This window comes from Odocoileus virginianus, chromosome 1 (genome assembly GCF_023699985.2).
Source record: "Odocoileus virginianus isolate 20LAN1187 ecotype Illinois chromosome 1, Ovbor_1.2, whole genome shotgun sequence".
Lineage (NCBI taxonomy): Eukaryota > Metazoa > Chordata > Mammalia > Artiodactyla > Cervidae > Odocoileus > Odocoileus virginianus.
In genome coordinates, this window is record NC_069674.1 from 18,074,620 (window position 1) to 18,092,069 (window position 17,450).

General features: G+C 37.8%; 1 long non-coding RNA gene across 1 annotated transcript in view; it reads right to left on the reverse strand.

Moving 5' to 3' along the window:
• The window catches only part of LOC139035248 (uncharacterized), a 128,437-nt gene that overhangs the window by 25,379 nt on the left and 85,608 nt on the right, over positions 1-17,450 (reverse strand). The gene's annotated exons all lie outside the window — the stretch shown is intronic.

Consider the following 17,450-nt stretch of genomic DNA (forward strand, 5'->3'; position numbering starts at 1 on the left):
TGCCTTTACTTTTCTGAAGCAGCACCCTGTTGAACAGTTACTGTTTATGAAAATGGCGACATCACTCCCATGCCATAAACTCAGTTGATGGACTTTCCACCTTTTTGAAAACTACTCACTTTTCAGTTTATTTCAATTCAGTTGCTCAGTCGTGTTTGACTCTTTGTAACCCCATGGACTGCAGCATGCCAGGCCTCCCTGTCCATTGCCAGCTCCCAGAGTTTACTCAAACTCATGTCCATTGAGTCAGTGATGCCATTCAGCTATCTCATCCTCTGTCATCCCCTTCTCCTCCTGCCTTCAATCTTTCCCAGCATCAGGGTCTTTTCCAGTGAGTCAGTTCTTCGCATCAGTTGGCCAAAGTATCAGAGCTTCAGCTTCAGCATCAGCCCTTCCAATGAATATCCAGGACCAATTTTCTTTAGGATGGACTGGTTGGATCTCCTTGCAGTCCAAGGGACTCTCAAGAGTCTTCTCCAACACCACAGTTCAAACGCATCAACTCTTCAGTGTTCAGCTCACTCACTCTCTTTTCCCTCAATTCTTCTATACTTCAGTCCTTAATACAATGTCCTTGTACAGTTTCCATTTTTAATTCCATGGATGACTTCTGGAAATTTGTCTCTTATCTTCCTGATCTTTACACCTGTTCAGCTACATTCAGGAGACCTCCCCAAAACTGTACCTCAACACTAAACTCATCATGAACATCCTCAAACTTTGTCTTGATCCTTGCTTCCTACATCAATCAATATCATCACCTTTCTCTTACTCATTCAGGTTTTGAAGATCAGGGTTATCAGCGATATTTTTTTCTCATGTATAATTAGTGACCAAATGCTATAGAATGTATCTCTATAAGACTTTGACTTATCTTAATTATGCAATTTAATAACTCTTTACTTCTTTCCTGGGACATTATAATATTTATAATGAATAATTTATATATAAATGTATATATAATATTTATAATATTGGAAGCAAGATGTTGCTTCCAATTTTCCCACCCTTGAAAAATATGATCCACATTGTCATTGGTTATTTTTCTATAACACAGATTTTATCAAACTATTTACATAAAACTCAAATATGACAATTATGTGCTTATATATTCATATATACTCTATGCAAATACTATATTTTACCCAGCTTACAGTAATACTTTGCTATGATTATTATGTTGCAAAAAATGACCACTCAATACATTTTTAATGAATGAGTTGATTACCAACTCACTAGCTTAATTCATTTTCATGTTTTAGCTAATGGAAAAATAGATAAGAACAGTGGTTATTAAGAGCTTAGATGGTGAGTAGTTCAATCCCTATGCCACTACTGCCTTAAACTCTGAGCCTTATTTTCTCCATCCATAAAATGATGACAATAACAGCACATGTTTCTTAGGGTTTTCCAATAAGAATTAATTCTTGACTCAATTCATATGAAGAACTGAAAGAGTATCCTCATGTTTTAAGCCCTCAATAAATGTTAGCCATCATTATTAATTAACATATATATTTATACAACAAAACAAAAATATGGACTTTAAAGACAGATCTAAAATTGTTTCCAACAGATGTGCTTTCATGTGCTTTGCATGCAACTTCCTGGCAGGTGACAAATAACAATAAACTTAATTAGGGGTGACTTTTCTGGTTAGTATAAAGGACAGAGCAGTTTTAATCCTGGCAAGAAGCAGAGTCTGGAAGCTTTTCATATTTAATCATTTTCTTTAACATGAATAAGTCGAGTGCTCCATTAGTTCTGGAAAGGAGAGTATAATAGAATCAGTTCTATAATAGGGGCATTAAGCCCTCCTGCATTATAGGAAATTGTTGAAAAAGGCTGCCAGGCTCTGATTTCCTTGCCAAAATAGGGTTACAGATACTCAACAGTAACATCCATCCTGATAAAAAAAATTTTTTTACTTTAAATAGCAAGAAATTCAAATGGCAGCATAGAATGCGAATGTCAGTTTTGAGCAAGAGTAGAAATCAAAACATATAGACACAATCCGTTCTTAAAGCAGGTGCTTATTAGCACTATCACTTTATTTAGATGGTTTAATCAAGATGAAATGATATTTCCATTGCTTGTCTTTAATTTACATTGCCTCTGTAAGCTAGAATTCAAATTTAAGCCAATATCAACAGTCTATGTAAAACAGAGACTTTTTTTTTACCTTTTGAATGTTGACATCAAAGAAGGTCAACTCTGTCGTAGTAAATTGAGAAAAATTTAGCCACATCAGTTTTTTTTATTACCTTACTTCAGAATTAGACAATTTCCCTTCAATGACAGGTTTTATTACCACTACATTTCTTAAAGGCACTAATTTGTCTATTCATTATACACTGCTTTCCAATTTGAGAGAGAAAATTTTGAGTTCCTCTAATACCTGCTAGGAAAATCCTGATGCTGGCATTTACTAGCCTGATCCCAAACCCTTGTTGCTACTGAAACTCTGTGCGGGGCATAGGCTGCAGAATGAAGAACTGTTCAGAGGCAGGAAAGCCTCTCTGTAACAGTGTCAGCAACCTCCCCAGAAGCACTATGCAGCGTGGAGCGTGCATCAGGGTGACATTGGTGTGCTTCAAACTGAAAGAAAACATAAACCCATTGACAGGGCACATAGACATCTCTTTAATAAAATATAAATGTGACAAGCTGACTCCACAAGCATTCTTTCCTTATCAAATCTGTTCTGATTACTTTACAGTCACACTTTTCATACACAGCCTGCTCATATCCCCATCTACTGAAATGAAATAGACGCACTCAAGCAGCCCCAGAGAGAAACACTCCCCAGCTGGCATTCCCGCCTGCTTCTCAAGCAGAACTCCATGAATCCACATGGATTTATATCACCAGTGAATCCAGATAGCTAACATCAGCTCTCTCTCCACATCACATGTAAAAGAGTTATTTCTTCTTTCTTTGGCCTCAGAGTACTTTATCGCCCTAAACATCTCATTATTCACAAAGACATGTTTCAATATAAAATTCAAAAGTGAAAGTAAAATTATTCAATGCCACTACAAATGCATACTTTCAAAGAGCTTATATCCAGCAGATTTCTTATTTAACCTTCCATTTCATTCAACAATCTATTAATGCCTTTGATAACAGTGTTCCGTGTTCTTTTCTTATATCTTTTAAATGAGAACCAGTAGTGCCTTTTCAGATTGGTTCTTCACTAAACATTATCAGATCTTAATAATTCAAAGAGAGATAACAATAAAAATCCAAAGAAGGAGATAGTGCTTATAGATATTATTATTATTATTATAGTAAGATAAGGGTGGAGACGTTTTATCTCCACATTTTTATGAAACATGTCTTTCCAGGAAGAAACCTAAAAGATAATTCTTAATAGTATCAATTCATGCTAAAAGAACTGATTTCTCTATTTTCCTGCTTCCTACCATCTACTTGCCCAGGTCAAATCCTTGGCTTAAAAAAGTCTTATTTACTTACAAATAAATAAGTAACAAGACGCTGAGACACTGACTTGGGAAGTTAGAGAAAAGTAAGAAGTAACAATTTGAAGGTTACTTGAGCTCCACCCCCTACAGCCCAAATTATATTTCTTATAATATAGCAAGGATATGTTTATATTATGTGGTAAAATAGACAAAAATGGAATATACATAGGTAGTAGTTTAAATTTACTTTGTGACTTTTTTAATGCTTACGTATGTTGTTACTTTCTTTTAAAAGGAGGCTACCAAAGATGACTCTCTAGAAAATAAAGCACAGCAGGGTGTGACAACAAATACCCAAAGACCATAGAATTACAGTTATGAGAATGTGATACCTTATAAGAAACCACTAACTTTTTGATTAAATGTCAGATTCACCAAATTTAGGGAAAGTGACCTAAACCAAGATCATCATAATTTCCCCTCAGACCACTCTGTCCTGAGTATCTCTTTCTACTATTACCCTAGAACCCAGAACACATTGGTTCAAGCTGGTCCACAAGAACCTGCTTGGTCTCCAGTTTCAGGGAGATATGGTGAGACATTAAAGCAAGTACAGCAAGAAGGAGTCTCAGGCCACAAACTATATTCTTTTCTTCTGTTTAAGGACTTTTATTCACCTAGAGTTGAGACTCTGCAACAAGGAGCATATAGAGATCAGATATAAGAGCGTGTGTGTGTGTGTGTGCGTGTGCGTGTGTGTGTGTGTGTGTGTGTGCGTGTGTGTGTGTGTGTGTGTGTGTGTGTGTGTGTGAGGGAGTGGGGAGAGCACCATCAGAGAGTCAGAATAATTTGACCAAACATGAATCCACTAAGGCACCTGTCATCACTCCTGGTCCTTGGAGAGCTGAACACGCAAACTGCTACAGAGATGACAATTGATGTTCACATGGCACCTTGGGATCTGGTAGCTCTTTCTACCATGCTTCCATCATATTGAGTTTAAAGTAACCATTTTATTCTGCTGCTTTGACAACATGCTAGGGTTCAGGAAACAGATTATCTAAGACTACCTCTGCCCAGATGCATTTCTTCTCTAGGGTCTTGACATCTTCCCAAGAAGTTCTACACCCCCAGAAATTGGCTTAGGTCTCAGTCTCTGATCCTACAGAAACATCAGAAAGTTTTTTCCTCATCCCAGGATTTCTCCAGGGGAACCACCAGTCTGGAGAAATTGATGATTTGGCTTCAATTGCTTCCATTCCACTCTCCCAATTCTCCTAACTTTATTGTGTGGCTTTTATTTTCCCTCAGGACCTAAGCTTTTGAAATGCAGCTTAGAGAGAAATTCTTTTTTTAATTTTGAGTTGTTTTATCTATCCCTAGAGACAAGGAATAGAGAGCAACTGAGATACTTAATGAAGGCAGGCCAATAAGTTAATTTTAAAAATCTAGAAGGAAATAAATAATTTAAAGTGATACTTTTTAAAAAGCTAAAGAATAAAAAAATTAAGATAAGGCATAAAAAGCAAACTGAAGTTAGATTATCTTTTCTGCAAGGAATAGTTTTACTCTTTAATTACGTTTCCTGGTCATGTTCCTTTCATAGCTTCTTAGACTCTTTCTGCAGTTCTTGCCACCTAAACGCAAATGCCCTAACCTCTGCCTGATCTGAACACTAAGTAGAAAACAGCAAGAGATTAGGGCATAAAAAGGAGCCTTACCTTGACAAGGTTCCCCTTCTTGACCCTATGATTTATCTAGATAGTAATGAAATGTTAGAACCTAAGTTCCATGAAGGTAGGAATCGTGTGTTTCTTGTTCATTGCTCATTCAATTCAGTTCAGTGGCCCAGTCGTATTCAACTCTTTGCAACTCCATCAATCTTTCCCAGCATTAGGGTATTTTCCAATGAGTCAATTCTTCCCATCAGTTGTCCAAAGTATTGGAATTTCAGCTATAGCATCAGTCCTTCCAATGAATATTCAGGACTGATTTCCTTCAGGCCTTTCATTACTCATTGCCCGCACTGAAAACTGAGCCTGCTCCATAGTAGCTGCTCAATCAATATTTTTTTTTTGGATGAACACATCATGTAAGATCATGCATTTATATCCATGAAGATAGATTTCAGTAATTCCTGCAGCTAAACACTACTCATTATTCTGAGGTTCTCTGAGGGACCCAGTAAAAAAACAAATATCTCACCACCACCAACACAAATGGTAGAAAACTATTTGAGAGGAACTATTGGAATGAGTGCAGACACAGTTCTCCTAGTGGCGTGGAAGACTGCTCCTTCCACTACAGCCCAGAGATCTGCAGATTTCCCCCAAATTTCAGATGAACTATGAGGATGCTCTAATCCCATAGCAAGTATGATAGAAAGAAAAGCTTTTCTCAGAGATCTTAACTCAAACAAATAAGCAGCAGCAGCTATAGCTCCTCAACTCCTGCCAACATATTCTGAACCATAAAGGCAAAACCAGATTTCCCATGAGAAGGATTCAACCTACTGACCATTCATAGTTGTCTTTAAAACTTGCTCCATTAGTCCCTCTCCATATTATACTCTAGAATCAGAGCACAGAAATAGAGTTATGATCCAAGTACAATCTTGACAAATCCTGACATGAATCTGAGACTCATAAGTTTTCTTATTCATCCCATGTATTAGATCCTTTTCTATGATACTAATATTACCTGACAAACCTAGACAGCATATTAAAAAACAGAAACATTACTTTACTGACAAAGGTCTGTACAGTCAAAGCTATGGTTTTTCCAGTAGTCATGCAAGGATGTGAGAGTTGGACCATAAAGAAGACTGAGCACCAAAGAATTGATGCTTTTGAACTGTGGTGTTGGAGAAGACTCTTGAGAGTCCCTTGGACAGCAAGGAGATCCAAACAGTCCATCCTAAAGGAAATCAGTCCTGAATATTCATTGGAAGGACTGATGCTAAAGCTGAAACTCCAAAACTTTGGCCACCTGATGCGAAGAACTGACTCATCAGAAAAGACCCTGATGCTGGGAAAGATTGACGGCAGGAGAAGAAAGGGGAGACAGAGGATGAGATGGTTGGATGGCATCAGCAACTCTATGGATATGAGTTTCAGCAAGCTACAAGAGTTGGTGATGGACAGGGAAGCCTGGCATGCTGCAGTCCACGGGGTTGCAGAGAATTGGACACAACTGAGTGAATGAACTGAACTGAACTGAGCATTACCTGGAAGTTGAATTCTTCACCAATAGGTCCTGGTCCCAAACTTGAGTTCTTTTCTCCTCTAACCTTTTCTTCAAAGATCTAGTTGACATGACTCAATACAGTATTCTTTAAGTCACCGAGTTAAACTCACTTTAGTAAACTTAAATTTTTATACCAGAGGAGTGTTTTATTTTTCCACTAGTGACTATAAATGGGAAATTTTATTGAAAAATATCTCTTGAGCTATTACTTGAGTATTATAACTAGAATGCCCTGTCAATGGAAAATGAAACATACATCCATTATTAGTTCCATAATAATATTAAAAATATGAGCCAAACTCAATAAGCCTAACTAAATATGGATCTACAGAGTAATATCCCGGATATGCAATAAGTGCTACACAGAATGATTCATTTTAATATGCAACAGTGCAGAACAATCTCATGTGATGGCGTAGTTACATTCTTAGAATACTGCAGCTTTCATTAAAATGCTTTCTCAGAGGAACACAGGCAAAGTATGGAGCTACACTGCTCATGGTTGGAGACAATCCAAATCTATGGTGTTAGAAAACAGATAAAAGATTAAAGCCCATTACAGATTCCTGAATTAATGAGGACACTTTCGAGAAGCTCTGCTACAGAATGCACTTTCTGAAAGCAGCCTGCTCTTGTCATCTCAAGGTTTGCTGACTTTGCTCTTTTTGCCTGCAACAACCTTCTGGTCATTCTTCAAGTGGATGGCTCCTTTTCTTCATTAGAACTCAGCGGACACATCACCTTCCACATGAAGATTTATTCAAGCCTCAGTCCCCTGACCATGCCAGATGCCTCTCCTCTAAGCTCCTAATCACAGTGGGTTTACCACTCTCACAGCATTTGTCACAAGGTTGCCATTGTGTATTATTTATTGTCATGCCTCATTATGTCAAAAGCTGCTTCAAGACAATAAGCATGTTTTTATCTCTCTGATTCCTGACCTTGTAGTTGGCCTGATATATAGCAAGAGCTTAATAATCATGTGTTGATGCCTCTTTCTTTGGCCAATTCTTTCTCATAGCTGAGTCCTCAATTTAAATATGACTTTAACTAAAAGGCCTTCTTTGACATTTCAGTTTACTTTGGTATCCCTGTGATACCCATACTATATTCATCACAATTGTAATTATAGTTATGAACGTGATGGTTGTTTGAAGCCTTTCCCCATTAGGCTAAAAGCTCTATGAGAACAGGCACTATGTCTCCCCTGTTTGAAGTTATACCCCTCTTGACTTACTGAGCCTGTTACATAATTTACACTCAAAAATAGTTATTGAGTCAACTACTGATACTTGCTACAGTTGGGATGAACTTTGAAATCATTATGTTTTCAATGAAAGAAGCTAATCACAAAAGACCACATTTCACATAATCTCATTTTTATAAAATATCCATACTAGACAAGTCTATAAAGACATGAAGATTAGTGGCTGCCTATGACTGTAGCAGGGGCGAAAGAAGAAAGAGAAGTGAGAAATGGTAGTGACTATTAATGGGAACAAGGTTTCTTTTTGTGCTAATGGGAATATTTAAAACTTAGATTGCAGTGGTAATGTCCTAACTCTGTAAATATACTAAAATCTATTGACTTGTGCACTTTAAATAGATGAATGTTATGATAGGTGAATTGTATTTCAATAAAGCTACCGAAATAATTATTGAATAAATAAATACTTGAATTAATAGATGAACATGAAGTTCAGGGGTCCGTCATTTAGCAAAAGGAACGTATTTCTGGAAATGGAAACCCTGCTACCCTTGGTCCTTTGATCTTACTCTTTTCAAAGATGCATTTCTGGCATTGACATAAAACACTGTCAATCATGTTTCCTTTATTTTCATATTCTCTGAATCCATGCAGTGATGCTTGCTATAGTGCCTTTCAGCTTTCTGTCATATAATTAATTGATCTCTGGTCCTCTGAGGCAGCCTCCAACGAATAAAAATAAATGGAAAAAAAAATCTAAAAGAGCTTAAAAAAAAAAAAGAAAAAGAATACCCATTAGCTTAAAATAAATAAATAAAATAAAATAAAAATCCTTAAAAAAAAAAAATTCCGCCAAACCCCAATTGTCATGTGTTTCCTCTCTCTGTCCATCATTTGAAGTCACTATGGGCCACTGAAGAAAAGTGCAACTAAAAACAGCTGCTGCTGCTGCTAAGTCACTTCAGTTGTGTCCAACTCTGTGCGACCCCAAAGACGACAGCTAGGAGCAACCAAATGACCTCAGTGAAATGCCCCTCTTCCTTCTCCTCTACTGTGCCACTTGTAACATAAGTGATGGCTGTAACTCTGGCAGCCACTTTGGATAATGAGAATGAGTTCCATACCTTCAGAATGTCAAGATTCAGTGGGAAGGAGATTATGAAACTTTTCTGTTTAATTATAGCAAAACAAAAATTTCAAAATATGGGTGCATGCATGTGTACTTGCCTGCTCAGTAATGTCCAACTCTTTGCAACCCCATAGACTGTAGCCTACTAGGTTCCTCTGTCCACAAGGTTTCTTTAAGCAAGAATACTGGAGTCGGCTGCCATTTCCTACTGCAATATATGGGTATATCCTGTCTAAATTCTGAGGAGGTAACCTTTAAATCATGGAGAGAACATTTTATTTCTATAAGGAATAACTGAATTCCACAAAAAGTGTCACTGAATACCTTGAGGAAGAAAACATGAGTTGTCATATTAGAAGGAAGCATTTAACTCTTAATTCTATATTTTATTATCGGTGAGAACTCGGGGAGATAATTCATCAGTGGGTCATACTTTTTTTCATCTGTAAAACAGTGTTAATAAAACTTACTGTGTTATCAAAGGATAAAAATTATGCAATGTGTTTGATAGTACCCAGCAACTATTTGGGATATTGGAGATACTTTAAACATGCTTGTTTCTTTCAAACATAATTACTTCAATCAAAGAGGTAATCCAATCTTATCTTTCCAAAAGATAACAGTTTGGTCAATAACTAATCAAGAACTGTATGTGTGTACTTCCAATGTACCGTAAAATCTATTGAGTCATAAAAGAAACAAAAGTAAAAGGCACATTCTTGTCATCAGAGAACCTACATTAAGTTAGAGAGTCACGACTGATAGAGCACCACACGGTAGCACCTATTTAACATGGCATCACATGCTAACAGGAAGCTTCATGAGACTGTCAGAGTGAGAGATACCACTGGGAAGGAGGGTAGTGGGGAAAGTTTCATCAAAGAGGGTATACTTGATCAGAACTTGGAAAATCTTAATAGAAATATTTATATATAATTTATTAATCATTTTTATTGTGTCAAAATACCAGTGTTGTTAATTCCTTAATTCTAATAGCCAGGGTAATTCATACCTATTCTAGACAGAGAAAATATATTCAGACATAATGCAACTCAAAGAAGGAACCAGCAGTTCACCACTCAAAAGCCAATAAAGAAGTCAGTTTGGTGGAAAGGAAAGTTTGCTTTATTTTGGATGCCAGCAACCAGAAGAGGAGGGCAGACACCTGTCCAAAGGTCAATTCCACCTCCTGGCACTCAGCGAACAAGAGTTTTTATAGGCTGAGGGAGGGGCCACGTGTAGAAATAGCAGTCAGTTGTGACAATGTATTTCGACTGTTTGAGTACAGTTACTCTTCAGGTGCATACTGATTTATTCCCATCTCTTTGAGGCCAGCTGACAGAACTGTGGTGGCATAAGTCATGGCTACAGTCTGGTCATCACATAGTTAATTTATTCTACCAGGTGGGGGATTCTAAGACACCACAAAGGATATGGCTTGAATATTATCTATAGCCCTTGAGAAGGAACTAAAGGTCTTTGACTATGCCTTAAATGACTAAACTATTGTTATTTGGTCTTCTTTGCCTAATTTTCTTTGTTTCTGCATGTTCTCACTTCTATGATTAAACTTATTCTTCAGCTAAAGTTTTTCCACAGATGAAAGTCAGGCTGAGGACATTGAGGGGCAAGAACCATAGGGTCCTGCTCCACTTAAAGAACAGTTAAACTATGGCTGCTGCTGATACACTATCCAAGCCCATTCCTTCCCACTGCCGTCAATAGTTGAATGACAAAATCAAGACACTAAGTATCATCATATAGTTCTTTTGGTCAAGGATTAAGGGGACAATTCAACCATGGTAACAGCTACAAAAAGGAAATTTGGGAAATATATCTTTTACAATGGGGGAGGGGGACAAATATTAATAGAAGGCTGGGAATGAATTGCATTCATTTATATGGAATGAAAGCAAAAAAAGAATAAAATAACAGACACAAGTGTAATATAGATGAAAAATTCTTTGGAAAATGCATCCAAACAAAGCAGAAAGAAATGTAAGGCAAATTTTTCTATATGCTTAAGGAATTTAGAAATAACATGGAGCTCATGAATTAAGTGGTGAGAGAGACCATAAATAATGCAGGATATCAATGAAGGTTTGAAAATAGAATACAAAGGAAAGGTAGCTGACAAGCCTATCAAAGAAACTGAAGAGGAAACTAAAACCTTTAAAGTATTTGAAATCCCATTAGAAGCAGAAAAGAATTGAATTACAGTAGAGCAAGTCTTTTCAGTGGTAGGAAAGTAAATCTTGGGGGAGAGGGAATCACATAAAATTCAGAGTAAGAAGATGAAGAGATCACAATAACTAGACAGAAAACAACAACAAGAAGAAAAGACAATGAATTCAATTTTTGAATAATTGCTCTTGTGAAAGCAAACTGGAACACAAGGAATAAGTTTTAAATATATAGTATAATAGAAATTTCCTGAAATAAAGAAGACCTGAAGACTCAGATTCTAAAGAAAGATGACTGAAAGCAATGTGTACCTATCCCAGTGAATTTACAGAAACCCAAATATAATGAAGAAATTCCCTAATTATTCAGGCACAGCCTGCATGTCATTCGGAAAGAAAGCAATCAGTAGACTGACCTCTGACTCCTCTCCCAAACAATGTTAGATGCCATGGTATTGATCTACACTATATCAGGAACAAAGATGTAACTCAAAACTTCTACATGCTTCTAAGTTTTATTCCAGTTGGAGGATATTTTCATAAACTAGAAGGCATTTTCCTAAGCAAACAAAAACATCAGGAAATATAGCAGTAAGATTTTCTTCATTTCACACCCACTTGAAGAAGGAAAATCTTAGGAATCAAAAGCTAAAGTAGAATGAACAAATTCTAACTAAGTGGTTAAATTAGGGAAAGAAAAGCCTGACAGAGCACTAAGTACATAAAAAGGTATAAAAAGGTCAATAATGATACATCTAATTAGGAGCAATATCTGGATATTTTATAAACTCTGAAAGATATCTACCTACCTACCAAGGCTATGATTTTTCCAGTGGTCATGCATGGATGTGAGAGTTGGACTGTGAAGAAAGCTGAGCGCCGAAAAATTGATGCTTTTGAACTGTGGTGTTGGAGAAGACTCTTGAGAGTCCCTTGGACTGCAAGGAGATCCAACTGGTCCATCCTAAAGGAAATCAGTCCTGGATATTCATTGGAAGGACTGATGCTGAAGCTGAAACTCCAATACTTTGGCCACCTCACGCAAAGAGTTGACTCATTGGAAAAGACCCTGATGCTTGGAGGGATTGGGGGCCGGAGGAGAAGGGGACGACAGAGGATGAGATGGTTGGATGGCATCACCGACTCAATGGGCATGATTTTGTGTAAACTCCGGGAGTTGGTGATGGACAGGGAGGCCTGGTGTGCTGAGATTCATGTGGTCGCAAACAGTCGGACACGACTGAGCGACTGAACTCAACTGAACTGAATCTTAATAATGAGTTGCTGAAAATGGACAAGGACTAAGGTCAGAGACATGCCTAGACAAAGTGGAAAAAGAGGAGAAATGAGGTAATATAAATGAACAAACTTTATTATTTATTATGTGCTGTGAAATCAATATATTCACGATTACATTTGACATTAGGCCTGTGTTCATATATACCTTAGAAAACCTTCCTTAATTAATAATGCTATGAAATAGAGGAAAACAGTGGAATGGGAAAGACTAGAGATTTCTTTGAGAAAATTAAAGATACCAAGGGAACATTTCATGCAAGTTCAGTTCAGTCGCTCAGTCGTGTCCGACTCTTTGCGGCCCCATGAATAGAAGTGTCTTTTAATTTCATGGCTGCAGGCACCACCTGTAGTGATTTTGGAGCCCGAGAAAATAAAATCTGTCACTGTTTCTACTGTTTCCCATCTATTTGCCATGAAGTGATGTGACCGGATGTCCTGATCTTCTTTGTTTGAATGTTGAATTTTAAGCCAGCTTTTTCACTCTACTCTTTCACTTTCATCAAGAGGCTCTTTAGTTTCTCTTCGTTTTCTGCCATAAGGGTGGTGCCATCTGCATATCTGAGATTATTGATGTTTCCCCTGACAGTCTTGATTTCAGCTTGTGATTCTTCCAGCCCAGCATTTCACAAGATGTACTCTGCATAGAAGTTAAATAAGCAGGGTGACAACATACAACCTTGACGTATTCCTTTCCCAATTTGGAACCAGTCCGTTGTTCCATGTCCCATTGTAACTGTAGCTTATTGAACTGCATACAGGTTTCTCAGGAGGAAGGTAAGGTGGTCTGGTATTCCCATCCCTTTATGAATTTTCCATAATTTGTTGTGACCCACACAGTCAAAGGCTTTAGTGTACTCAATGAAGCAGAAGTAGATGTTTTTCTGAAATTCTCTTGCTTTTTCTACGGTGCAGTGGATGCTGGCAATTTGATCTCTGGTTCCTCTGCCTTTTCTAAATCCAGCTTCAACACCTGGAAGTTCTTGGTTCATGTACTTTTGAAGCCTGGCTTGGAGAATTTTGGGCATTGCTTTGGTAGCATGTGAGATGAGTACAATTGTGCAGTACTTTGAACATTCTTTGGCATTGCTTTTCTTTGGGATTGGAATGAAAACTGACCTTTCCTAGTCCTGTGGCCACTGTGAGTTTTCCAAATTTGCTGGCATATTGAGTGCAGCACTTTAACAGAAACATCTTCTAGGATTTGAAATAGCTCAGCTGGAATTCCATCACCTTCACTAGCTTTGTTCGTAGTGACGCTTCCTAAGGCCCACTTGACTATCACACTCCAGGATGTCTGGCTTCTAGGTGAGTGTTCACACCATCGTAGTTATCTGGGTCAGTAAGATCTTTTTTGAATAGTTCGTCTGTAGCTCTTCTAAATATCTTATTCTTCTGTTAGGTCCATATCATTTCTGTCCTTAATTGTGCCCATCTTTGCATGAAATGGAAATGAGATGGGAATACCAGACCACCTGACCTGCCTCTTGAGAAACCTGTATGCAGGTCAGGAAGCAACAGTTAGAACTGGACATAGAACAACAGACTGGTTCCAGATAGGAAAAGGAGTACGTCAAGGCTGTATATTGTCACCCTGCTTATTTAACTTATATGCAGAGTACATCATGAGAAACGCTGGGCTGGAGGAAGTACAACCTGGAATCAAGATTGCCAGGAGAAATATCAATAACCTCAGATATGCAGATGACACCACCCTTATGGCAGAAAGTGAAGAGGAACAGTCTGACACTGTTTCCACTGTCTCCCCATCTATTTCCCATGAAGCTCCTTTTAAGAAAAGCTATGACCAATCTAGACAGCATATTAAAAACTAGAGACATTACTTAGCCAATAAAGGTTTGTCTAGTCAAAGCTATGGTTTTTCCGGTAGTCATGTATGGATATGAGAGTTGGACCATAAAGAAAGCTGAGCACCAAAGAATTGATGCTTTTGAACTGTGGTGTTGGAGAAGACTCTTGAGAGTCCCTTGGATTGCAAGGAGATACAATCAGTCAATCTTAAAGGAAATCTGTCCTGAATATTCATTGGAAGGACTGATGCTGAAGCTGAAATTCCAATACTTTGGCCACCTGATGTGAAGAACTGACTTACTGGAAAAGACCCTGATGCTAGGAAAAGATCGAAGGTGGGAGGAGAAAGGGACAACAGAGGATGAGATGATTGGATGGCATCACTGACTAAATGGACATGAGTTTGAGCAAGCTCCGGGAGACTGTAAAGGACAGGGAAGGAAGCCTGATGCGCTGCAGTCCATGGCGTCACAAAGAGTCAGACGTGACTGAGTGACAAAAGAGTAACACCAACATATATTTACATATTTATATAAGCGTCAAACCTATCACTTTCTTAGGTTGTACAGGTATTACTAGGATTATAGTTTCCAAGTAAAAAAAATAAATATCAGGTAACAAACATTAGAAAACTAAAAACAAGCCACAAAGAAAAATGAAAAGAATCACTATTAATTTGAATTCCTACTATGATTCAACCACTGTGTCAAAATCTAAGTTGTTGTTAAGTCACTAAGTCATGTCCAATTCTTTGTGACCCCATGGACTGCAGCACAGCAGTCTTCCCTGTCCTTCACTATCTCCCAGAATTTGCTCAAACTCATGTCCATTGAGTCATGATACCATCTAACCATCTCATCCTCTATCACTCCCTTCTCTTCCTGTCATCAAACTTTTCCAGTATCGGGGTCTTTTCTAATGAGTTAGCTCTTTGCATCAGGTGGGCTTTTGATTAAAATTTTGTGACTGTCTTGAGTTTGATTGAAATTAAACTTAATTCATACATTTACAAAGATGCTTGCTGCTTAGAAGAAAAGTCATCACAAACCTAGACAGCATATTAAAAAGCAGAGTCATCACGTTGCTGACAAAGGTCTGGATATTCAAAGCTATGGCTTTTCCTGTAGCCACACATGATTGTGAGAGTTGGACCACAAAGAAAGCTGAGCACTGAAGAGTTGATGCTTTCAAATTGTGGTGCTGGAGAAAACTCTTGAGAGTCCCTTGGACAGCAAGGAGGTCACACCAGTCAATCTTAAAGAAAATCAACCCTGAATATTCATTGGAAGGACTGATGCTGAAGTTGAAGTTCCAATCCCTTGGCCACCTGATACGAACTGCTGACTCACTGAGAAAGACCTTGACGCTGGGAAGGATTGAGGGCAGGAGAGGAAGTGGGTGACAAATGATGAGATGGCTGGATGGCATCACTGACTCAATGGACATGAGTTTGAGCAAACCAGGAGATAGTGAATAATAGAGAAGCCTGGTGAACATGACTGCTTATTAGACTATTAGAAATATTTTCTAATTTCCTTGTTATGGCCTCTTAGATACATCCACCATTAAAAGTGGACATTTCTCCATGGTATTTTGTTTAAAGTATCTTCAATATTAATTTTTTATTTTGATATGCTGCAGACCATAGGGTCACAAAAAGTTGAACACAACTGAGCGACTGAACAACATATCCAAAGACAACTGATTTCCTTATAATGTTGTCTTTCAAATAAATTTTAAATCTTTTCAGTATCTTTCAGTGAGATTTCTACACAATTTTCTAAACAAAGACAATGAATTTCTTTTGTGAGACTTATTTCTAGTTACTTGTATTACTCTGCTCTAGTTGCCATAACAAAATACCATACACTAGGTGAGTTAAACAACAAATTTATTTTCTCCGAGTTCTGGAGGATGTTAAGTCTAGATCAGGGTGCTGGCTGATTTGGTTTCAATGCTCTCTTCCCAGCTTACAGATGGCTGCATTCTCACTATGTCCTTACATAGTGGAGAGAAACAGAGAGAGAGAGAGAGAGAGAGAGAGAGAGAGAGAAAGAGAGAGCTCTATGCTGTTTCTTATAAGATCACCAACGCTGTTGGATCAGGGACCTACCCTTATTGGCCTCCAATAGGGATCCTCAGGTGGTGCTAGATAAGACACGTGGGTTCAATCCCTGGATTGGAAAGATCTCCTGGAGGAGGGCATGGCAACCCACTCCAGCATTCTTGCCTGGAAAATCCAATGGACAGTGGAGCCTGGCAGGCTATAGTCCATGGGGTAGTAAAGAGTCGGACACAACTAAAGTTTTTGGCAAGCACACAGGACTTCCATTAAGGCCCTATCTTCAAATATACTCACATTGGGGGTTGAGACTTTTGCATATGAATTTTGGTAAAAAAAAATTCAGGCCATAGCAGTACTTTAATGTTTGTTGCTATTGGAAATGGTAATTTAAGGGATAGGTCTTAAAAAAGATCCTTCTTAAATATTTTTGCTGGTATTAAGGAATTCAATTGTATCAGCTCCTATTTCCAAGCTTTGGAAGCCTGGGCCTTTTAACATGACTACAGAGGGACCCATCAAGCTGAGGTAATCTGACACCCACCATGTGATCCAGCCACTCCACTATTAGGAATCCACTCAAAGGAAATAAAAGTATATGTCTGTACAAAGACTTATATACAAATGCTCTGGAAGCTTTATTGTTAACAGCCAAAACCCTGAAATAATCCAAATGTCCATCAACATGTGAATAAGTAAACAAATTATAGCATATCTACACAGCATTATTCCATAATAAAAATGATGAACTTTTGGTATATGAAACAACGTGGATGAACCTCAAAGTAATGCTGAGTGAAAGAAGTCATATAAAATAGTTGTATATGATTCCATTTATATAAACTTAGAAGAAATGCAAACTAGCCTATATGACAGAAAGCCAAATAGAAGTTGTTGGCAGATGCTAAGAAGTAGTCAGTGCAGGTTGAGAGTGAAGGATTATATGAGCATGAAAAAACTTGGAGTGGGGGGCTGTGGTGATGGCTATGTTCACTATTTTTATTGTATTTGTTTCACATGCATATGTAAAAATTTATCAAAATGTATATGTTAAATATGTGTATTTTCTATCCTGTCAATTCAATAAAGC